The 25,564-nt window shown below is 40.6% G+C and overlaps 1 long non-coding RNA gene across 1 annotated transcript in view; it reads right to left on the reverse strand.

Moving 5' to 3' along the window:
- LOC130435253 (uncharacterized) overlaps positions 1-13,686 on the reverse strand; it is a 44,355-nt gene extending 30,669 nt beyond the window's left edge. Inside the window, exon 1 of the long non-coding RNA XR_008908797.1 lies at positions 13,582-13,686. This is a non-coding gene — a long non-coding RNA (uncharacterized LOC130435253). The remainder of the gene's footprint in view (positions 1-13,581) is intronic.
- Between the last annotated feature and the right edge of the window lie 11,878 nt (positions 13,687-25,564).

Genomic DNA, 25,564 nt, shown 5'->3' on the forward strand with positions numbered 1-25,564 from the left:
GATTTCTTTTGTCTGTGCATTCACCAACCGACCCTTTCTAGCAGTTACCATACAGAAGTTCAGACTTGATTTCAGAACCAAACACTTTGCTGACCTCTGCTTTAATCGACAGTTTTAAAAGATCGCTTACAATAAAAGATAATAATAAATGAAAATAAATAAATGAAAGAATACCACCTTTTCCATAAGGATGTCATTGTATGTTTTTCTACTTCTGCAAGCTTGTGATTGTAATGCCAATTTAAATAGCAATGGAGAGAGAGTGGACACATTCTTACATTTATATATCTGACCATTTACAGGTCTATATATCACATAACACAACCCAAGGGCATAGACAATTTATTTTTTATCTTTTTTAATGATTTTATTAATTATGTGATTGCGGAATTGGAGAGTTATGTGTGATATGTGTAATGTATTGTTATCTTATCTTATGTTATGTGTAATGTTTATGTCAATGTACTGAGCCATGCCACCAGTGTCAAACACAATTTTCTGCTTTGTGACGAACAGAATGGACAATTCACGAGTTCACCTGAGCAGATAATGAAGATAGCAGGGGTAGTTAAAAGTATGCGTGTTTGGCGAGCTGTGCGGGGAGCGGGTTCCGGGCTCGCCGGTTTCATCCGAACAAGGAACGCTCCCGCCCGCCAATAGGGGCGAGTGCGCCGAGCTCGGTAATGGCCGAACCCAGAACTCAAACCCCGGAGTCCTGCTATCAACAATTGCTCAAGTAGAGGAGCCGAGGAGGTGGTGGGATGTGTAATCCTTTAGAGATGGCTTCAGGTAAGAATCTTTGTCTATTTATGTGCTGGTCCTCTTGAGCTGATTGGCCAGAGTCTATGATAGCTGATTGCGAACCAGCTGGTCTTAATTATATGCTCTGGCTTCTCCCGAACTTTGTTAATCGTTAGTCAACCATTAACATCATTAAAGTTAATCCAATCCAAATGCCGCTAAAATGAGCTTTCTGTAAATAAAGATTTCCTTTTCAAATGATAAAAGGTTTCAGAAGCCTTTGAGTGTACAGAAGGTGTGCATGTCCTGTTTTTATCCCAGCTTACTTTACTAAATGTTTTTTAATTATCTTTATGATTGACCTTTTGGAGGGGTTTTATCATTTGATTTGTAAGTGTCTTCATAGCAAACTGATCAATTATGTTCGGGAAAGAAGCATATTAAAAGGATAGTTTCATTTTATTTTAATGTCAAGAAAAAATATCAGGGTCAACATGCTTTAAAACTTCTATTGTTTTCCACTCGAGTAAGAAAATGATCAATATTATGGAGAGTAAATAATATCAGAATTTTCATTGACTTTTGCCCTGTAAAAAATGATTTTGTGTCCAAGTAGATTTTATGCAATTTATTGAGTAAACTGTACTTAATACAATTGTGTTCTTGTTTTTTCGCAGAATTCTAAATGCACAAAATATTGAGTGAATTCAACTTAATTTGATCATGTTCAACCCACTTACACTTGTATATAGGGTCTATACTTAATTATTTTGTGGTGGGACTACATGAATTCTTCAAGTTAATTTCCCTAACTGCGCAATGAATTTAGAGTTCTTAGCATGCAACAGCATTAGGAGAGTCATTTTTGCTATTTTATGTACTTTACAATAAAATGAAGGACTTGGTAGTGTTTTTTGTTCAGTTGTCTTTACGATTTAGATGAGAATCTTTTTTTTTTTTAAAGTTTCATGGTTCCCATCGTTCAGAAGAGCGGCGCTTGTGCTTAGGTTATGGGAGAGCTCATGATGTGTGTTTTTCATAATTGTTCATTTTCATAATTGTGTTTTTTAGCTATTTAGCTATTTTAAGTTCTTGGACAACATTTATTTGTTCTGTTGAACACAAAATGATATATTTTGAAGAATTTAGGAAAGTAAACAGTTCTGGGTCACCTTTCACTACCATTTAAATTTTTCCTTCTATTGTAGTCATTAATGTGCCAAAAATAAAAATTGCTAAAACTTTTCCAAATATTTTCTTTGTGTTCAGCAGAAGTTATTTACACAGATTTGGAACAACTTGAGGGTGAGTAATTTTCGTATTTGGGTGAATTATACCTTTAATGCTTCATGACAGTTAGAAAATATAATTGTGAAGATGTAGCAGACGCACACACACACGCACGCACGCACGCACTCACATACACACACATCCTCTGGGCAGTAGCATGGAGGTGATTAGATGTACTTAATGCTCTAATGTAATTATATCGGCTGTCATCTCCTCTGTATAACATGGCACACTGCAGTCTGTGTGTGTGGGGGGGGGTCAGTTTGTGTTAGTCAGTGTTAGTTCAGGTCAGGAGGATTTGCTGCAAACACAATAATTACCCGGAATTAAAGTCTAAGGTCACCACACACCTTACAGACCTCATTTGTGTGTGTTGACATCTGTTTATCATCCAGTTGAAGAGCTCCAGATTCACCAGTGTGTGAGGGGCTCCTGTTAAGGTTTCAAAACTTCATAATGCTTTAGTTTCGATAGAAAGTTAAAAATAGCAAATCCAACTGTAAGGGAAGGGAAGTTTTACAGTAACCATGAAAAAATCAAACCCAAAAGATTGATAAATGATTCCAATATTGAAATAATTTATAGATACCATAGGTTGTATATGTGATGATGACGTTTGATCAAGCATTGGTTTGTGGATAAAGTATTAGTATGTGAACATGTGTGAAGTCTGACCCTGGAGATATGTTCCATCAAACTGATCAGATCTGACATGAACTGAGAAAGCAGCATGATAGTTGTGAAGCAGGACCCGCACTCATAAGCCTTAGAAATAAACAAAACATTATATGAGTACCAAATATATCTTCAGTGGCAGAATGTTCCTGCAGGGAGATGGTGTAACCTTTGCTTAACCGATCTGTCTGTGTACCCTGTGTGTACTGTAAATATCCCTGCATTTACTTTCATTTATTCATTCAGTTTGCTTCTGTCTGTCTGGAGAGAGTGTTGGAAAGCAGGTTAGTTCAATTGGGTGTGGATATGTGGAAGTATTTTTGCCTTTTGCTCTCAGAAGCCAACACCATCCATGCCAATGGACCACATCCTGACCCTTCACTCTCCAACTGGACACACCCCAAAACACCCGTCAGTCCTTAAATAAACCAGAGCTGTGGGGACGTGCATTCATTTTCTCAGGGCGTAAATTTACTAGCATTGTTATAAGGGCATGGTAAATGGGTCAAACTGTTTTTCTGATAGATGCACTGCTATAAAAAGACAATTATCCCAGCGTGAGGTGAGTAATGTGGAGTAGGTGAATCCTGATGAGGTATGCCCTGAGGCTTCATTTTCACATTCAGTCCTGAGTCCAGTGTTGTAATAGTTTTTCGTTGGACTGTAGATGCACAGGGATGGTTCTGGACCTGTAAGATATGATTTAAATACAACATATATTTAAAACCTACCCTATCTAACCAGCATGTGCTGGTTCTTCAACAGGGCGGAATGGTACCTAGTCCTACCAGCTTTTTAAGACCAAAGATATTGGACCCACTCACTTTTGCCATCTCTAATTTCGCAAATACGCCATCGGTCGAATACATTTGATTTGAGGAATGCCTAATAAATTAAACTCCATTCCACTTCAGCCTTGACTTCCGCGCTGCTGCATCCTCAAATCCATTCCACTTGACTCCATGACTACTGTAAGTGTTCTCACTACTAGCGCCTATTGCATGATATCCTGCGACGCATTAAGGTAAACAGAGAATACAGGAAATGAAATCTACTCAAGTAACATTCTTCTAGGGAAGTACCCACACACTACCCTAAAGAGGACGACAGTTTAACTTGAATAACGTAACATGTTTTCAGTTCATATGCTTGCTCACCACTTACTAAAGTGAAATCAGTTGGACACCTGAGAGACTGAAAGGGTTGTGATGAATATTGACCAAATAAAAAAAAGGCGTTTCATGTCACACAAAACCCGAAGGCTCAGGTGTAGGACAAAAACAAGATAAATCCAAAACACTTATCTTAATTTTGTGACAATAGTTTCATTTGAATGTCTTTCTTTGATTTAGAGTGCATCCAAGACTTGTATACTACTTTCCTGGTCTGTGCCCGATGAAGAATTGGGTGTTTGCCACAGTGAGGTCCACAACAAAGATCTGGTTAAGACTTTTGATGCAAAGCGCTCTGATACACACAATGACTGTGTGACCTTCATCTAAGAGACATATTGACTGACTGACTGGGTGGAAAAGGAGTTCAGTCTTGTGAAGCTTAGGCCTGAGGTGATGTACAGCAATGTACATTCAATTTTATATGCCAGGTTTCTTCTGTGATTTTTTTTAGGTTTTGCATATCTGGCCTAAGAAGTTCATACACAATTAACAGCAGAGTGGGAGATTGGGCCGGAGGTTCACTGTGTCAGGGGTGTCGGCGTGTCAAATGATGGCCACTTTGTTTTCAAAATCCTCCATAAAGTTCTTGAGCTTAGATGACGGAGGAGGTGGAGGAGGACAGAGAAGTGATAACAAGATCAAAACAGTTTGGAGATTGAAGTGTTGATTCTGTAATGGAAATATGTTGTTTTCACTGCATTGATGTCAGAGGAAATGTGCAAACTTGCATCAGAAGAGTGTTGAATTAGAGGAGGCGGACGGGTGCTGCACTGTGCCAGTGGGTGGATGTCTGATGCTCTTTGACGGAGGTGCTTAATAAACTGCAAAGTCAGAAAAAAAGTACCAACGGAAGGTCAACTTAAGTGTTAACTTCTCGCAACCACCGATGTACTTTTTCCAAAGCTGTCTCTCTTTTCACCTGTTTAATGTGGGTTGAATGAATATTTTTCTCTGTATGGTGCACCCAGCCCACAGAAAGGCTCAGAACATACTCAAGTGAATGAATGATAAAGCACACAGTATTTTTATTAATAACGCTTCTAGTTTAATGGCACGGGCATTTAAATTCACTTTTATTGCTCTCAGGAGAACTGAGGTTCCTTCCGGTCCCAGTAATGCATAACCCAATTTAGACCGACAGAACAACAGCGCTCTGGTTTTGTAACGCGTAACCAAGGATTCACATCTGCCTTCGAGTACTTTCAGTGTGACTTTAGGATGTTGGAAGTAGAATCTTCCTCCATAAAAGACATATTTATTAGTCAAAAAGGGATTACGTAACAGCACTCATAGCTAATGGAGGAGTACAGGGCAATGGAAACCAAAATACTCTGCTGCTCAGAAAGAGAAACAGCTCATAAGCCAAAAAAGCTGAAGAATCCCGAGAGCTATCATTGCAGACAGAGGTCGATGCCCTAAGGACAAAGATCTTGTTAGCCGGGCTCCATCTTAGACAATGATGGAAGATTTGGGCTCTGCCCCATTTGGGAGCAGCATGTGCAGCATGTACTCCATCCCATACCACAGTATGAGTCGTCAGTATAAGTCACCCTGTTTACACCTGCTATTTTGGTCGATCACAAGTGGACGAACGCTAAACACAGGTGTAAACAGGGCTTAAACATTTTAAGCTGTTGGTCCACTTTCGACCACTTTCAGAGGTAACCGGATTGTGTTTGTGGATGCATAGTTATAGTTATATTACATTGCGTTTTTGTCAATAGATCTTCCTTAACCTTACACATTGCACCTTTAAGGATTTAAACCACTTTGGATTAAAGCATCTGGCAAATGTGTACATGTAAAAGTTTGGAAATTTGGAAGAATGATGGGTAAGTACCATGTTCACACATTACATATAAATGAACCTGTATTTTGATTAGTAGCCACGTGCAAATATTTCATGACGACAGAGTAACAAGTCGCTAATATTTTTAACGCCAGCTAGAGGGCGCTTCACTTCAAAAGGTAACTGTTGCTCATAATGAGTTGCTTGCACAAACAATCTTATTTTGGAGGAGGAGAAGTTGAAGGGGATTGGCTGAGACTGTAAGTGATTGAGTAACTGGTCGAGCCGTTGATGATTTGCTTAGCATGCTTGAGTTTACCCGCCACACAGGGGCCCATTTACAGACAAATGTAGCTTTTATCCATCAGAAATGGCTGCGTGTTTCTCTCTCGGGCCGCAGGTCATGCTGGTCTCTCTGAACTCAGCATGTTCTCTCTGGAGATTAATTAGCTGATAATCAGACAGAACAAGTGTTCCACCACACCGACACTAATTAACATTACGCTTAATGAAAGCTTTGCTTTTGTGTTGCTGAAACCTGCTTTGTTCTTTATGTTCTAGAAAATGGTTAGTGTCATGCTGTTATTGCTGCGGGTGAGCAAAATATCTAATTCCTTCCTTCCATTTTTCTCTTCTCTGCCTCTAAGAGAAATACAGGTGAACTGTACTCTATTCATACTGTATGTACTGTAGGTCTTTTCCTGTCGATGTAAACGGCATGTGCTGGTGCTGAGGGGGTTATGTACTGTATAGCACTGTTATCCCCTGTGGGGTTTGATGAATATATTTTTCCACTCATTTGTCACTGCAACCTTTGCCTGTTTCTAATATTTTTGTTGTCATGTAATAAAATAGTGAGCATGAGCAATGTTCGATGACATATAAATAACATACTGCTCAACTCACTTTAAAATGTTTAAAACGGATGTAACACACACAGTTTCTGACAGACTCATTTTAATCTTGAGTACCTATACAGTAGTAGTGCATACTTCATATCTTCGAATGGAGTTTGATCACTGTGACAAACGGGGGGGACGAGGGCCGCGAGGGAACGGTGTGAGGCCGATGATGCGAGTGCTTACAAGCGTTGCACGGGTCTTGCATCTCTCACGTAGGAGCTTTGAAGGATAAAAGGAGGAACGAGAACAGTGAAGGATGAGGGACAACCATGCTTGGAGTTTTTATATTATGTTTTATTTTGTTTGTGTGGCCGGCAGTCAACCGTGAGGGAGCTGTTTGTTTATTTTATTATTAAAAGTTGGTTATCCTTCACTGTCCCCGCCTCCGTCTATGCGTTTACTTCGAACTTTGTTACAATCACATTTATAAAAGACAGATACAGCTGTAGGATTATTTCCAATAAATGATGATCACCTAAACGCAGGGGTGGGGGGGATGTTTGAACTAGATCACAAGAAGATAACTGTTGATTCACTCTAAGATCGTGTTGTTTACCTAATGCACAGACATATGACTCAGTTTGACTTAATGGGCACGTTCATGACCAGCATCTTTTAATGCTGGGACCGCTCCATCTATCAGTTTCAAACCATCTCCAAATCAAGCGTTATATCCACCTTTTACATAACACTCATCACTGAAATACATTCAGTGCACTGAAAGGCATTCGCCCGGACAGAGGGAGAGATCAACGGGATGCGATCAAACACACCGGGTTAATCAAAACGCGTTCCACCTTCCCCGGCCTGTTTGCGACCGCAGTCCAGAGACTGCGAATGGAGAGTTTTGTAGTGAGCTGCTTTTGAGGAAAAAGTTGAGGGTCACTTTTCAGGCTGTTATCTACGAAATTGATATGACTACAGCTCACATCATCATCTTGGAGGTTTGTGATAAACGTTGCTGCATCTCTGTAGGATCAGTGATGTATTATAATGACGTATCACAGTGTAGTAGTGGTGTCCCGTTTCTAAGGGCCACTCTGTTTCTAGGGGCGAGGATGGGTGAAGGGGTATAAAATAGAATTGGGATTGGGCCTTAATGTTCGCACACGTCATGTGTTTCATTTACTTTTAGCAAGCCAAGTGCGAAGGAGCATTAAATCACAGTATATAATTGTGAACATTTAGTGTTCGTTGTGACTGTGTTTGGTAATATTGGAAAAATGTGTTCTGATTAATTTTGGCTGCATGTGGGACTCAAACTGCGCCATCCGTGTGTTGCTTCAGTTCCCAAACTCTTACTTACTTAACAAGACGAGGCAGCTGTCACTTGAGAACAACTACAGGTTTCTCTATTCAAAATTTCTTCTGTGTGTCAAGAGACTGTGTGCCCAAAGCACACACACACACACACACACACACATCCTATGAAAATTGCCCAAAAATCTGCTTTTGTTTTCCTAATTAACCTACGAGGGTAAGCAAAATGTTTGTTTGTTTGTTTAGTCATATATATTACACATTTTCTTCTACTTTTAAACATATTCACTCACTTCGTCTTACTACATGTTGAAACCATGTTTCATAGAACTGAAAATTATTTTTCAGTTTAGTTGTGGGTTAATTCTCTCGTGTTTGGAGGTTACACATTTGGCTTGATTCACAAATGTTGTAGAGGCTGTATTAAACTTTATTTCGGACCAGGCCCGGCTTTACCCACCCTGCCTCCACCCAGTGCCGTTGACAGAGAGGATTCATGAAAAAAACTGCTCAATTGCAGTGAACGGAGTCGGCGCAGCTCACTCTCTCAGCAACTCTGCGTCCACCCTTCTCCCACACAACTGCCAATCACAAAATACATGCGATATTCAAGTCAGCTCAAAATACTTTTCTTTTCTGTTTTCCCTTTCTTAGCTCATTCACTTCCTCATAATGTATATATATACCCCCCTTCGCCCACCTGGAAAATCACTTGGCCCACCTTTCATCTCATATCTTGAGCCGGGCCTGTTTCGGCCCTGATAAGTGTAAGTGACCTCTTAGATTGGTAGTTCACCGAACGATTGAAATGACAGTCCCACCCACTCTGTTCCACACCACCAGCGTTTCATGTCCTTTGAACTGTGCACGTTCCCTTTCCATTCAGGCCATCTGAGCAGGTCTCAGTCATTTCTTGAGCTACACATCTGAGGGAACATCTGAACGTTTAGTTGAACACAACAGAACATGCCTTTGTTATTCCTTTATGTTTTGTTGGGATGTCAGAATAGACTGGAGATCTACGTTTCTGTGGTTCCCTTGAATACTCAACATTATGACTGAATTATTCAAAATGTGGGTTTTTTTGTACCAAAATGTATTTGTCTGTTGTGTTCACATGTTCACCTGAATAATGTTCTAAACCAGCAGAAGAAAAAATAAACTGATTGAATCAATCCCACTGATGCCCATACTGAGAGAATGAAACCTGACGGCGTGAAAACATACAATAAGAAAGTTTTGACCTACTCTTTCACATCTCTTGTATTTTTTCATAGAAACAAATACTTCTCTCATGAGTACATTTATCAACTGAACTAAAATATCACGCCGGCCTGGTTAAGGTTGTGTGCTGTTTTGCATTGCCTGACTTTTGAGCATTGACATAAAATCTGGACTACTTTGCTTATTCTGGCCAAGAACAACACAGTTATAAACAGACAGAGAAATGTCACCTGACTGAAAATGTCACCTGACCAACTGCATTCTGTTTTGTCTGTGCATGCCATTTACAGTCTAGTTTGTAATACTTGATGGAACATGAAAAAATAAATACATTGCACAGGTGGATCAGTCTGCCTAGAAGTGTCATTGCTCAACTGCTTAGACAATGTGCCAAAACCAAACCTTGCAATCATTTTTACAGTGTGGTTTTATATCAGATGGACTAGTGCATGTAAAGTTGTGTAGCACCACCCAATCTTTATTTCTGCAATTTCAATATTATACAGCGAGGAAATGGACTGTGGCTGTGCCATCTGATGATGACACTAGGTTGTGGATCTTCTTGGTCATGACATTCGACATGGTTGAAGAGTACAACACAGACACATCTGTAGTAGAGTAGGCGGGGCGAGACCGTGGTTCGAGTCCGGTGAGTAATTGTGAATGAGCGCCAGCTGTGCGCACACCGACCTCGAATCACGTAGGAGATGGGAGCATATAAAAGGAACGAGCGACTGGACCGTCGAAGAGAGAGGACCGGGCCCGAACTGGCCCCTCACGGACGACCGCCGGCGAACAAAACATAAATATAAATACAAATACAAACATAGCACAAGTTCGGGCCCGGTCCTCTCTCTTCGACGGTCCGGTCACTCGTTCCTTTTATATGCTCCCAATCTCCTACGTGATTCAAGGCCGGTGTGCGCACAGCTGGCGCTAATTCTCAATTACTCATCGGACTCGAACCACGGTCTCGCCCCGCCTACTCTACTACAACATCATTGAGATGTATGGAACCAGCGGCCAGGCATGGAAAGAGATCTGGGATTGGTGATTTACAGTCTACATCGTTATCAATGCTACTCTACAGAAGTACAGAGAAACACTCGACAGCTACAGCATGGGAAGAGCGGACCATATGAGGCAGAACAAACAGTCCAATCACGGTACCGGCGGGATGAAAAGAGCTCTTGATTGATGCGGTGCCATAACAGAGTAGCGCTAATTACTGTGGCGTCCATGAGCGAGCGAGAGAGAGAGAGAGCATGTGGCTCCACATAAGCCCCATCCAGAGAACCACGTCTCACGAACCCCTCCAGCCTCCAACCCAATCGATGGATCATTAATGAGATTGGGTTAGTGGCAGAGATAAATGGAGGGAGAAGGAGAGAAATGTAAAGCGAAGCCTTAAAATGGTGCTTAGGTAAACAGTGTGATTAAGAGGTTGGTTAATCAAAAATCATCCACATGTATTAATGGATCTGCAGTAAAATGCACGATGAATCACTGGCCGCTCTGAGCCCATTCCCCCATCTCATCTATTCCAGATATACACGTCTGAACACTACACACACACAAAAACGTTCTGTTCGGTTGCTTTATATGACAGTTAGAAGAGGTGGTCATGTCTTGTGTTTTTAGCCCCTCCTGGCATTAGTGTGCTTAAAACAGACATGTCACATCTTTCCATCCATCCCCTACAGCTGCTCATCCTCTGCATCCTTGGATGTTGCGTGGCATATACAACACAGGCGATTCTCTTGAAAACAATTGCGTCCATCATTCAGTGCCACTGAGCAGATGTGGTACAACTGAAACGCATCATGCGATAGCCACACTACAGCCTGTAGGACAAATGGAAATGTGCCCATGCTTTCCCCAAATACATTACACCTCATTGGATCTGATGGTCTGATTCTGTGAGACTAGGTTTGGTGCAATGGTCTCGTTACCTCATTTCCTTAAAACGCCCTCGTACCCAGGGGCGGGTTTCGGGTGGATGTAGGGGGTTGGCATGGGTTCAGTCTGGGGGTGGGTAGGGAAATGTTTGGCAGTTAGAAAGAGAGAGGGCACTTGCCCAGAGCAGAGAGGTGAATCAACCCTTCCCCGCCAAGAGGAACTGCACACGAGGGAGAAAAGGAAACATTAGAAAATGTGTGAATGTGGAAGACATACAAGCAAGTCCCTGCGGACAAACAAAACAAGCTGTGAAAGAGATGAAGAGGATACGGCGGGGTGAGGAAGGCAGGAAACTTCTCTCTTCAGAGAGTGTGTAGGCTCGAGAACCTACACGCAAACATGTAGATATGGCCGCTAGCAATCGCGCATGCTAATCGCTCAGATCCGACACTAGCCAAACTCTGAGTGGGTCGGGAACTTTTACCCTCACCGCACAAGTAAACAACTATCTTGTTATCCGTGTTTTGGATTAGCATTGTAAATGAACTGTAATTTCTGCATAAATATACTGTCTCTTCTAGAGAGCAAACACGAGTTTTCACTGCTTCAAGAAATATCCCCCCCCCAAAAAAACCGCTGAACATTCTCTTTTTTATTTGCCATCCTCTTGTTCTGACTTAAGTGTGCTGTGATTTTTCAGTGGAACACCAAAAACCATACAATAAGACAAACTGTTAGCTGATATTCGTGTTTGAGAAAATATAGATTGAAATTTTGACTTTTGGGTAAACTCTAGCTTTAAAATTCACACAAGACTTTGGCGACGACAATGTGTATGTTCCACAAATCCGCAGATGCTCCCAACAATAGCATAGAGGTAAAGAAACACACGTAGAGAGAGAGAGAGAGGTACCAGGGGAATAAACATTGACTTCCTTTGAACGTTTTCCTGCTTTATATTTCCCTTCAGCTGAAGCGAGAGTCTAGGGACCCGAGCTGGATCGTTTTGGACTTGCTGATTCACTCAGTCTCCGTAAGTACTGACGTGTCGCTTTTGTACGGGCTTCTAGTGACCCAAATTAGCCATAACCTGTCAATGGCTCTCAGAAACGGGTCAACCGAGCCGCCCGGCTGCACTCAGCACCGGCAGAAAGCTCCCCATCGCAACGTCATGTTTTATTCATTAGATGTGAATGTGCTTGGGTGGGGTCTGAAGCTCACGGGCGGTATATGGATGTTGCCTGCTCTAGCCAAGCCTTGGCAACAAAACAAAGACACGAACACACACACAGAAAGGATCTCATATGGCAGAGAACAGAGGAAACGCAACAAAGCAAGAAACAATGGAAACAGAGAATATGTGACCGGACCAGCACAGAGTGCATGTAGATCTGTACATGTCAATTACCAAATCATATTTGAACAAAAACTAGTTCCTGAGGAGTCTGCAGGTTTGCAATACATTCCACCTCCAAAACCTTAGAAGCAACAGACGTTATATAGAGAAGATCATATATGCTCCATTAGTTTTGAGATGTGCTATAAGTGATGGGGACACGCCTGTTGGAATAGCCAGAATCTGGTTTGTAAAGGAAAATAATATTTTCATTCTGTTTCTGTCACAAAGCTAATGAAGAAACCTACAGTCGCTATTAGAAAAGAGCTGTGTTCTAAACATTTGTCTTTTTCAGAAGCATCATGTGATCCTTCCTGTGAAGCCCTTGAATTTACAGTAGATAGAAGATAGATCAGCCTCTCTGAATAGATTTCCTTATAGACACAATGAGCTTACGCAGTGGAAACACCCCATCACACTGACTCTTGATTCAGTCAATTCATGAGATGAGAACATCCCAGCAGTCACAACCTCAAACGCATTCAGCAATACACCAAATCAACCTGTATTCACTTTCTGTTCCATACAGAGACACAACAAAAAAGCAAAATAAAAAACACAGTGTGAAGGAAACAGTTTCCATCAAAGTCAGTATGTTTGCTTTGTTTTATCATAACATCCACACAACAAGATAAATTCACGTGAAAAGCAGAATAATAAGGTTTGTTTTCAGAGAATACATTCTCAAGTATGTTTATTTTTCTAACTTTCATTGGCAAATAGTATTTTTCTTGTCATAACATTCTGAGATGCCTTCTGTTTTAAACATAAAACTTTCTGAATGTTATTACAAGAAAAACACTATTCGCCATTGGGAGAGGATAATGAAACCTACTTCAGGTTGTGTTCTTACACAAGTGAATTTATCTTGACACGTTTTAGCAGGAAAACAAGGCAAAAATACTGAGTGAGAAGATTTTTGTAATGTAGTCTGCAGGCAGAAAGTGATGTTTGCAGATTCGTGAAGCCCTCAGGTGTGCATCGGGTCAGTCCTGTAAACACGTGCTTACATCACTGAAGAACAAAGCACACGTCAACACACGAACCTTCAGCTGATCGAATTGTTTTTTTACACCCGTTGTTTTCTTACAAACACCGGCTTACACAAACTAACACAACCACCATCGAACAGCGTACATCAGTTTTAAACATCAGTTTTCTGTCTCTCTCACACGCAGGCACGCACGCACGCAGCTGAAACAAAAGCACCGCATGACACTATAGACTTACGTTCTGCTGGATTTCTGCTGGATGCACGCGCGTGTATAGAGTTGAGAAAGCCGCTTCACACGTTGGACCATCACAAGCTCAGACTGACTCTGAGAGAGAGACGACTCCACATGCACACTCTTCTCTCTCACACACACACAGCTGTGAGGCGGGCTGTGAGACAGACACTGCTTCACACACACGGGAGTTGAGCCCACGGGTAAAAACCAACTGCAGCGGTGGTTCTGATAATTCTGGAATTCCGGATTCTGGAAGAGGGTTCGGGACGACGGCCAGAGGGGAAGTTGTGTGCTAGCTGTTGATAAGCGGTTCAGCTTCGGCAGACAAAAGACATCATGTGAGACTAATTGATCACTTGCTTCTTCTGCGCTTTATTTGCTCCTCGGTAAAACAGGCGTGTGCAGAGGGATGCGAATCGATACCGCGTGCGATATATATCGAAGCGATTAATCGACCAGGAGTGATTTCTTTTTCGCTTCCCCTCAATGAGGCGTTATTGTTGTGAGGAGTTTTTTTTTTTTAGTCGCGTTACATACGTGTAAAGAAAGACTTTATGGAATCACAACAGTAGCATTATTCTGAATTGGCCAGATGCGAAACATTTGAGAGACAGAGAGAATAAACGTGGACTTCTAGATGTTTCTCTTCATTGCCTTCAGGCTGTTCTTGAGCCGTGAAACACAATAAGCTCAGGCTGGCAGATTGGAGACAATCAGACACTCAGTCGATACCATCGGCACAGGCAGGCGACCAGAGCGGCAACGCAGACAGCCCTCAGGGTGCAGTCTCTGCTAAGTGCACACACACACTTGCAGTCACTGTGACCCATCCCCCTGTTTGCCTGCTACCTCCTGAGAACACACATACTCTTCTGCAATGTAAGATAAGTTGTCCAGAAAGGGCACTGGGGGTGAACGCGCGGCAGAAATCATTGGTGCTCGGGGATACGGGTCAGTAAGAGACATTGGACCGCTTTCGCAGCCTCCGGGCCAAAACGGGCCGATAATCATGTTCCAAACATTCAATACATTCCACAGGTCCCCAAAACAAGGTCTGATTTTCACATTTCCTATGGACCTGTGGAAGTTTTTCTCTAAGAAAGCTGGTCACCAAACACCTCTACTGACTTTCATAGAGTACATCTATCTCTCTCACAGATTCACGTGCCGGATGAAATAGTTTACATGGCTTGTTTGACTGAATTGAATGGCTCAACTCACCGCATCACAGTACTGAACCACAGCCATGTTCCCACCGGGCTCATAAATCTCACCAACATCTAGTGAAGTGCATGATATGAGCCATGTTAATGGCCGGGTCTGCTGTCACGTGTGACCTTATAACACAAATCACAGCACACGTGTGTGTGTTGACAGATAAGTGTGCTTTGCATTGTGGGACATATCAGTTGATCTTTACAACCGTAGATAACGTGTTCAATGTTGTTTCATACCTGAACATGATGTTTAACAGCAAACGCCTGAGACCTGACACAACTGAATCCTCAACCATGCCCTGCAGAGTAAAACAGAGTATGAAGATACCTAAAACAAGTCAAAGCTGGATTTCTTTTAAACTGCGACAACATTGCTTCAACCCCTGGCATGCGATCATGAGATGGGGGCGGGGCTAATGCAGAGTGAGCTGTCACAATGAAGGGTCGTTCGACTTCCAAGGGCCCTTCAGAATAAAGAATGGCTATCAAATGGGTTGAACCCATGCTTGGATCAAATCTGGTCAAATCCATGCAATGGTTTAATTGAACCAAGACACTGTCGCTGTTTAACCCACTCATAGATTGAAACGACCCAGCGTTGGTTGTTTCTTCATTTTATTCACCCTTCTTCATTTTATTGTCTCATTTGTTGTATATGTTCGTATTTACTCTCTAATCTTTATTATTGTAACAAGTATTGTGATTTGGATGTCTGCACTGGAATCATAAATGTGTGCAAGCACTTGTCAATAAAGCTCAGATGCTGATCACCTGACACTAGACTAGTGGCTCACAATCTTCATCACACCAGAAGGATTGAAACAAGGGCTTTAGTTTTAGTAGTTCTCCAGCTGATCTGTTTGAGTGACACAGATTTTAGGCAAAATATCCATCAGGCCCCTTTAAATCATAAGCATGTGCCGCTGGATATTGCTTATCCACTAACAAAATTGTAGAACCTCGGATTCAGGAGGAACAGTGTGGTTTCCGTCCCGGTCGTGGAACACTGGACCAGCTCTATACCCTCTCCAGGGTGCTGGAGGGTTCATGGGAGTTTGCCCAACCAATCCCCATGTGTTTTGTGGATTTGGAGAAGGCATTCGACTGTGTCCCTCGCGGCATCTTGCGGAGGGTGCTCCGGGAGTATGGGATTCGGGACCCTTTGTTAAGGGCTATCCGGTCCCTGTACGACCGGAGCAGGAGCTTGGTTCGCATTGCCGGCAGTGAGTCAGACTTGTTCCCAGGGCTGCCCTTTGTCGCCGGTTCTGTTCATAATTTTTATGGACAGAATTTCTAGGAGCAGCCAGGGGCCGGAGGGCATTGGGTTTGGGGACCACACGATTTCATCTCTGCTCTTTGCGGATGATGTCATCGTGCTGGCCCCATCAGACCAGGACCTTCAGCATGCACTGGGACGGTTTGCAGCCGAGTGTGAAGCGGCTGGGATGAGAATCAGCAATTCCAAATCTGAGGCCATGGTTCTCAGTCGGGAAAGGGTGGCTTGGTCACTTCAGGTAGGTTGAGAGTTCCTGCCTCAAGTGGAGAAGTTCAAGTATCTGGGGGTCTTGTTCACAAGTGAGGGAAGGATGGAACGGGAGATTGAATGACGGATCGGTAGAGCTTCTGCAGTAATGCGGTCACTGTACCGGTCTGTCGTGGTGAAGAAGGAGTTGAGCCGCAAGGCGAAGCTCTCGATTTACCGGTCAATCTACGTTCCTACTCTCACCTATGAGCTGTGGGTCATGACCAAAAGGAGAAGATCCCGGATACAGGCGGCCGAAATGAGCTTTCTCCGCAGGGTGGCTGGGCGATCCCTTAGAGATAGGGTGAGAAGCTCGGTCACTCGGGAGGAGCTCAGAGTAGATCCGCTGCTCCTCCACATCGAGAGGGGCCATCTTTTCCGGATGCCCCCCGGACGCCTTCCCGGGAAGGTGTTCCAGGCATGTCCCACCGGGAGAAGACCCCGGGGAAGACCTAGGACACGCTGGAGGGACTATGTAACCCGGCTGGCCTGGGAACGCCTCGGTGTCCCCCCGGAAGAGCTGGAGGAAGTGTCTAGGGAGAGGGAAGTCTGGGCATCCCTGCTTAGACTGCTGCCCCCGCGACCCGGCCCCGGATAAGCAGAAGAAAATGGATGGATGGATGGATGGATGGATGGATGGATGGACTAACAAAATTCACACTTAGAATACAACACTGCCATGCATGACACCCTACACACAGAGTGTGTTTCACATCATGACAACTTGAGAAATCAGTGGTTGCTGTAAGGCGTTGATGATGGGTCTCATTCATGAAACAAGAGCAGAATTTTTTTTTGTAAATCGTTCGTAAAAAATCATTCTAACACAAAAAGGTTTGTATTTTCAAAATTGTATTAGGCCGAAAGAAATATGTACCTGCTCCATACCTCGTGTAAATGGTGCGTAAAACCGCAGGTAACACTGCATTTTGAGACGTCTCATAATGATATTTCAGGAGTTCTTTTGCTCTTTCTTTAATCATTTTATACTTTTTAACTTTGGGTGAAACTTTGGGTGAAAGACAGAGCTTGTCATTGTCCTTTTTACACAGCCGTCCAATCACAGTGGAGAAAAGTAGGGACAAACTCTACATTGACCAACCATCATACACCAAGTTAATATTAATGGTTCCTGCACTTTCATATTCAGTAATATTCTTTAAAATAAGGAATTAGTAATAAATAGGCTAAGTGTTGAGGATATTCTAAATCACAGACACCAGCACATCTCCGTAATAACGCGCAGTGCCTCCAAAGAGTTCTCCAGCGCCACCAGCTGATCGTTTTCAGAAGATCACCAGTTATTATACTTTAGCTGGCTAAAAACACTTGGAGGACATAGTTTAATTGATTCATTTATTGGTAAGCATATCGTCTATTAAACTCTTATGCATTTAAGCAATATAATGTAGCCAAACCACAGAATGAAGTCCAGAGGATTCCAGCATTCCTACATATCTTATTTGTATAGCTGTAATTCAGAGGTGAGGATTATGCTAGTTGTGAATGAGTGTGCATGCATTACGAATGATTGGAATTCATTAACATACACACATTTCACTATAAAATGATGTTCACAAAGTTTTTGTGAATCCGGAGGAAAGTTTTCGGGAAAGTCTGTTTTACAAAATTTACTCATATATTTACGAATGTTCAATGAATGAGGCCCAATGTTTGTTTGAAAATGTGTGTGTAAATGAGGGCATTTTGACATTAGGATCTATGGTTGTAATGCAAAGATGGCAGCTTTAATCCTAGACATATGTAACATACAAAGTTTACAAATTTAAATAAACTTAATTTTAAAAACTATTTAGAACATTCACATCAGTTTTACACTGATTAGAATGGTATTTCTGTACATTACTATAATGAGACTTATGTGGAAAGGTGTAAATTGTCATGTTGCATAATGCAAAAACTGTTATTATAAAACGGCCAGTTCTGGTCCTTGATTCTGATTGGTTGAGCTTGCCATACCACACCCCTACGCTGAAATAAAATGCTTATTGCTTTAATAATGGCTCTAAACATGTGCTTAGTTTTTTATTTTAAAGTTGTTTCTTATTATTCTTTCTATGAATTAGAAGTTGAAACCTTGATTTGATTTCACAGTTTTGATGTGTCTCGTCATGCTGTCAGTCTTTTACATAGCTGTTGGATGTCTCCTGAGGCTTATTTTGTTGAAATTCAACAAACACTGGACGGAAATATCCACAATACATCTATGAATGATGATGAAATGAAAATTTGCAACCCAATAGTGTTTTAAAATAAACAAATTCAATGGCTTATGATGAATCAAGGTTAATTTAAACCAATGACGGGCATGATCATTTTGCCAACCCAGAATTTGTACAGTGTATATCATTGAACAATTGGGCGAAGCAAAACCAGGACGTTTCTTTTTCATTTCTTTTGATTCTTCATAACCTGTACCATCCACATCAAATAACTTTTGTAAACCTCTTCTTTTTGATCCTGAAATCACTGTAAAACAAGGCTTTATATCCAGACACCCCTAGTCCTCCATTCTCAATATTGCGCTATAACTGGAGATGCATGCAATGCTAGTATAGATACTATGTATATTGGAATTCAGTGGATGACTTTCTGTGAGACAGGCTGACTATTCTGTGTATGCTCTAACATATATGAAACAGGATAATGGCACAGAATGTACGATGTGTCAGAGATTGATGGGATAGACACACAGGGACAGAACATCACTCATTCTGATGCCCCTGCTCAACCCTTATTGCATATCATATATTTTCAGAATGAACGTTCTGCTCATATAGTTTCAGGGATCCACTTTATCATAAAGCATATGCTTGGAATGCATTTGTGAAGACAAATATCCGCAGAACTGCCGCAGGCTTTATATTCACTGATTGGCTTTTGTATTCTGAACTTTGCTGCTGTTTATGGCCCATAAAAGTGAACCGCTTACTGCCTGCAAAACAACAGAAAATAGAAAATATTTCTCAGCGTAAAAGAGCAACCAGCTCTTTTTTTTGTTAGAACGCTTCTGCTTTGTCGTTCATATTACCTCATGAATATGTAAATGAGTAAGGTCATGTAGACATGAGTGAAACTCCTCCCTCTTATTGTTACTCTTTACAGAACACAGGGAGGGGCTCTTCACATTAATACAGCCATCAAACACGCTCATTTCATATGTGTGTGTGTGTGAAAGAGAAACAGAAAGGATTGTTCTCTCATGACAGACACAGTATTTAGCATATATGATGAATCCATTTTGGCACTCTGTTTTATTTTTTTGGCCGGTATTGAGAGAAAAGAGCTGAAATAAATCTGACAATGGATTCTATGATATTTCAAATGCATGCAAATTCCCTTTGTCTTTATCTGCATGCACACACACACATATGCTCAAAAATCTTCATTGTCTAAAAGCTGACATTCAAAAATCTTGCATATGAAGCTCTCTTCTAAGGCCCGTCAACTAAAACACAGGTAGTTTTTTCTTTGTGGTTTGGGCGTTTGCCACACGCAAATGCGGTTCTCGATCATTGGAAACCAATTTTTTTGAAAACCCCCTCCAGGATTGAAGATTTTTAAGACTTTTTAGTGTTGTCATGTAGATGGTGAAGCAGGCGATTTGGCGTATGACGTTGGAAAGCGTGCTGCTATCTCCTTTGTTTGACCTCAGATTCTAGGCTTCTGATTGGGCCCACACGGCTTTATGGTTTCTAATCGCCACCTGTTGGTTTGGCATGCCTTTGACAGCGCTTTATAGTGTTTTTGCGTTTTAGTGTGGACATGGTTTCTTTTAAACAAAGAAGGAAATGTGTACGTGTGAACAAGGCCTTAGGCAGTATTCTGAGAGAATCAACACAATCTCATGGATAACACTTATGAATGTTGATTTGAGGTTTAGGGATGTGGCTTTGTTCATGCCATTTTTATAACTAGCATACATTATGATTCATGTGTTTGAATGTGAAATTGACACCTTTATCCAGTGAGATCAGGTGGACTGAAATGATCTGCCTTTGTGTCTCCTGCAAATAATGCTCCACACAAGTGAATGTGAATGGCTCTGACATTAGCATGTTGCTAAGCTAATGGTGCAATATTTGTATGACTTACATCCAACTCTGTCTTTGTCAACCTTCAAATCGGCCTTAAAAACGTATCTATTTTTATTGGCATTTAACATTCCCTGATCCATTTCTACTGTGGTAATTTCATTTATCTGTTTTTATGTGTCATATTGTTTGTCTTGTTTTATTTTCATTTTATTCGCTGTGAAGCACTTTGGTCAACATCTGTTGTTTCTTAAATGAGCTATTAAAATAAATGTTGTTGTTGACTTCCTTTCTTTAAAGAAAGCACCATTTGTTCGAGTTCCAATATTCATCAAAATATGTTATTTTGTGTTCTGGAGAAGAAAGTCAAACAGGTTTGAATTGAGGGTGAGGAAATGATGACAGAATTCATTTTTGGGTGAAATATCCCTTAAAGATACATTTCGAAGTGGCATAAAAATGGTCAATTTAAATCAGACTAAACTATTTGTAGTAATAGCTTTTAGGATTAAATTAATTGTAAATGTGTTTGTACTCAACATTTTCTCTCTTTGTCCAAAATCATTGCTGAGTTTTTTTGCAAAGCATTCTGGGATATACCCTTCTTGAAGGACACGTTTAAAGAATTTCTTAAGACTATTGTAGAAGGCAGCATAACGCTGTTGGCTATCTTCTGCAACAGCCTTTACATTGAGACACTCCAGTCTCACCGGTCCGGTCCGAGAGGTTGAAACTGTCTGTCTGGCTCTCAATGATATTCCCACGTGTATGTGTCCCGTTCTAATAAGCTCATCTCTGGGAGGCATTTGATGCATGAAGCTATTCTTCGTTTTTCAGCATTCATTCTGAGGGTTTATTCTGCTTTACTGAGCTCGGGGTGATCTCCCATCCCTCATGCATTTGTGTCTCACGCTTATAATGCTCAGATAATCAAACATATGCTGTGAACCGGAAAGAAGGCGGTCGGGTGGAGAATCAGCTGAAGATGAATGATCCGGTGTCTGCCGACAGAAGGGATAATGTCCGATCATGTCGGGTCTGATTAGTGTTTTAATAATGTATACAGATCAGGGGGACATCAAGCATAATCAAATATTTAAAGGACTTTACAACAAAAGCAATGCTTTGTATATTGATTTATGTTCATCTGTTGAATAGGAAGTTGATCTATTGATAAACGATAAAGCAGTCTGTTTAAAAGGCAAGATTGACCGCAGTGTCCTTCCGACCTCCTCTGTCATAAAACAGAGGTCAGGGTGAGGCCATCCACACACACACACTTACACAAGACATCTTCATTTCCCTCTGGACACACAGTTTTTCCTAAATATGATATCTAGTCCTTGTACCACCCTTCAACCTTCCCCTTCCCCGGCCTTTAAAGGGTTGTGTGTCTTTCACAAGTGATTTAAGAATACATTTAAAACGTCACTGCAGGTACTCCATTCAATTGAAGTGGAAGGCAGAATACAGAATTGTAATTTGAAATCAAAATGAATTGCTGAAGAGAATTCAAATAAAATAAAAAAATCACAAATGAATTTCTAATACAGTTATCATAACAACATATAGAGAATTTCCAGAAATTTTTGCATATTAATCACTCTTAAAAATAAAGGTGCTTAAAGGTCTGATGAACTGGACTTGTTTATTGTTTTATACTGTTATATGAGGTCTACTTATGAGGTTCGCAGGGTTTTTACATCCAAAATCAATAAGTAATAGGCTATTTTCTTCACTGGTTTTGAGTCCAGCTCGGTTTTAATGGGCGTGCCGCATTGAAGACTTTATAAGTAAACGCACACCACTTTGATTGGATACCAGTTTGCGTAGTTGGAGGCTTCTGTGAATTTGGTTAGAGACATAACATAAGGTTACACATTAGCACTATTCACAGTTTTCGCAGGGCATCAGTATTATCTGGAGACCTCCTGTGACTTATAAATGACCTCCACATATCAGTATTTCATGTAACGCATTCGCACGACATGATTTTGCTTAAAATTAACTGACTTATTTCCTAGTGTGTGTCAGATTGAAGTGAAGGCATGAGGCCAGTGTGATGGTGTATATCAGGCATGTCAGAGGTGAACGTCAATATAGCTGATGAACAAGTCAAGGATGACATAACACAGATTTAGATGTTATTTGTCAGATATGGTGACCTTTACCCGAAATGTGATCTCTGCATTTCACCCATCCAGAGAGTAGTGAACACACGCACAGCAAGCGGCGAACACAAGTACATCTGGAGCAGTGGGCAGCCTTGCTCAAGAGCACCTCACCTCAAACCCTGAGAATCAAACCGGACTCTCTAAACATTAGGCCACGACCTTCTGTGTACATGGTAAACCCTACTATGGTATGGGGACAAAATGTCCCCACAAAGATGGCAATATCCAAAATCCTTGTTCGGATATTTTTGGTCCCCATGAGGAAACAAGCTTATAAATCATACAGATTTAACTTTTTTGAAAATCTAAAAGAGCAGTGTGATTGTTAGGTTTAGGGTTGGGGAATATGATATACAGTTTGTACAGTATAAAAACCATTGCATCTATGGAATGTCCCCATACAATATGGGGAAACTCAACATGTATGTGTGTGTGTGTGTGCGAGCGAGCGCGTGTCAGGGGTCAGTGTTCAGGAGAAACTATATGACTGAAGCTTTCAAACCCATATGATTGTGAATCATGAAATTAACAGAAAGTCTTTGCACCTGAGAGCTTTATAAGCAATTCCACAGTTATATTACTCACACAACACCATGTCCTGAATGGGGGTGAAGGCTGATCTCTTGAAAATCACTTTCTGTGGTCACAATAAACAAGATGTTTCTAACCAACAACTAAACCATGACGTCAGCAGAACCGGTCATGATTGTGCACAGAAGAGAACCCAAACGCAGACAGGAGGTGGTGGAAAACAATGAATTTTAATATGAAAACACAAAGGAAAAACCATAATAAAAATTGTAAACTAACAATGACACAAGGACTAACAAAACACTTGACACAAACTGACATGAACTAGATAGACAGTTTGTAACGGCTGGAACAAGGTATAGACCAGGACAAGACCAGGCTTGGAATCAAAACGAACAGGCACAGGACATTATAAAGGGAGACTAACAAAAGAGGATAACAATGGGCAGGTGTGGGTAATGAGGCACAGGTTGAAAGCTATACGAGGAACGAGAGGGGCGGGGCCAAAGATGAGACCGGAGAGAACACATATTAAGTCATTTTTGACAATAATATGTTTCTCTCCATACAAAACTAAAGTCCTTGTCATGACTCTGCCAAGACATGACATGGAGAGGCAGAATCATGACAAGAACCATAAATCCCTGTTCTTAAGCTTCTTAACACACCACTGCACAGACAAGCCATGAGATGTTTTACCATTGATTTCCTTTACTAGAGTCCTCTAGACATTTTTTGTGTCTAGAGTCCCTGAACACAATGATGATGCTATAGGCAAACTTAGTGACTCACATCGTGAGTCACCTTTCATTAAAAAATCCAGCTTCAGCACTCTTTCTATTTGATCTTCTTGTGTTCTTCTAAATATAGGCATGCGGGTTTGGAACAAATGATGTCAAATGTTCAATTTAAGTGTATTGTCACTTCACTTGTGTTTTTCTTCTTGCAATTCTTTGACTGTGCCGCTCTTAAAGAGTAAGTAGCATTAGATGAAAGTAAGTAGTCTGCCAAGTTGCGAGTCCTAAGGTGAATAAATAACAAAGGCTTTTAAAAAAGTTAGTCGACTCTGAATCACGCAAACGATACGTTTCTCTAACTACTGCGTATCTACGTCACTAGAAATAGTCCTCGCCTACGCTTTGCTGGGATTGCCGCGAAAACTTCACACTCTCCTCCCCCAAAACACTGACGCTTGGTCGTGTTGCGTGTGCTTTCTAAAACCTGTGTTCTACGTTGTGAAACTAGGTTTGTCTTATTTAAACTACTGGTGCAGAGACATAACCAGAATGCTTCACTGCAAACTCCACCCTGATTCACTTTAACAAATTGATTTATTCATAGAAATAAACCAATAAAAGTCTTTATGATGACTTCAACACTCCTTCCCTTATGGAACAAAAATATATGGGAATATACCAAGAAACATAATGTAATATATTACATAATACATTTTCATATATTGGAAACTGGTTCTAATATTTTGAAATATTTTGAAATATATTCATAGACAATATATGGTTATTTGTTGAACATACAAATATATTTAGAAGCGAAGACAAAAATAAATCTAATATTCATCACATTTGATCTTTTATTGAGAATTTTGCACGTAGATGTTACCATATAAATGTGATTGTATGTATACACATATATATATATATATGGACACATTCACATAAGGAGTTGAAGCAGATTTCAAGTTCCCAGCATGCTCTAAAAGAGAGTAAAAATGTTTAAAGGTAGGCGTTATTTCATGTCTATTTGCTAAATTTTAACATAGGGGAAATCTGTTAGTGTTTAATGTTGTATTACTTTGAAATAAAGAGTTGAATCTGTGGTTAGGATAACAATTGTCCAAACATCATTAAGATTAAACATTACTTTATTTAAAAAGTAATGTCTGTGTGCTTTTCAGTGCAGTGATTGTCTGTTCACAGACTGCTTTAGTATGAGCAGGTGTGCTTATGCTATTGTAAACTAGCTATGTCTTAAAATATGAAACATGTATATTGTTAATGGTTGATAAACCATATATTTCCATATATATGTGTGTATATATGGCATGAGCAAATATATTATGGTCAATATATTTGTACACACACAGTACCACATCTTATCACATATACTGTACATCAATATATTATTTTGATATGTTACTGATTATAAAATTACATATTTTGTGACATATAAGTACATATATATAAAAGCGGCATTTCCTTATGTATTATTAATATATTGTAATATATGTACACAATATACTATTCTGTTTATTTCCTTATGTACCATTGTGTCATTGAATATATTTTTAATTCATATATTAGGAAATATATTTTCTTTCCCTAAGGGTAATTGTTAGAGATTCATGTATCTGCTCTGAAATGCAATTCATAACACACAATATTACACAATAACTATTCTCTATCATAATATCTAATGTGTCTAAAGTCCCAGTGATGTTTGACATGTTTTTTTATTTATATTTATA

Source organism: Triplophysa dalaica, chromosome 14 (assembly GCF_015846415.1).
Source record: "Triplophysa dalaica isolate WHDGS20190420 chromosome 14, ASM1584641v1, whole genome shotgun sequence".
Lineage (NCBI taxonomy): Eukaryota > Metazoa > Chordata > Actinopteri > Cypriniformes > Nemacheilidae > Triplophysa > Triplophysa dalaica.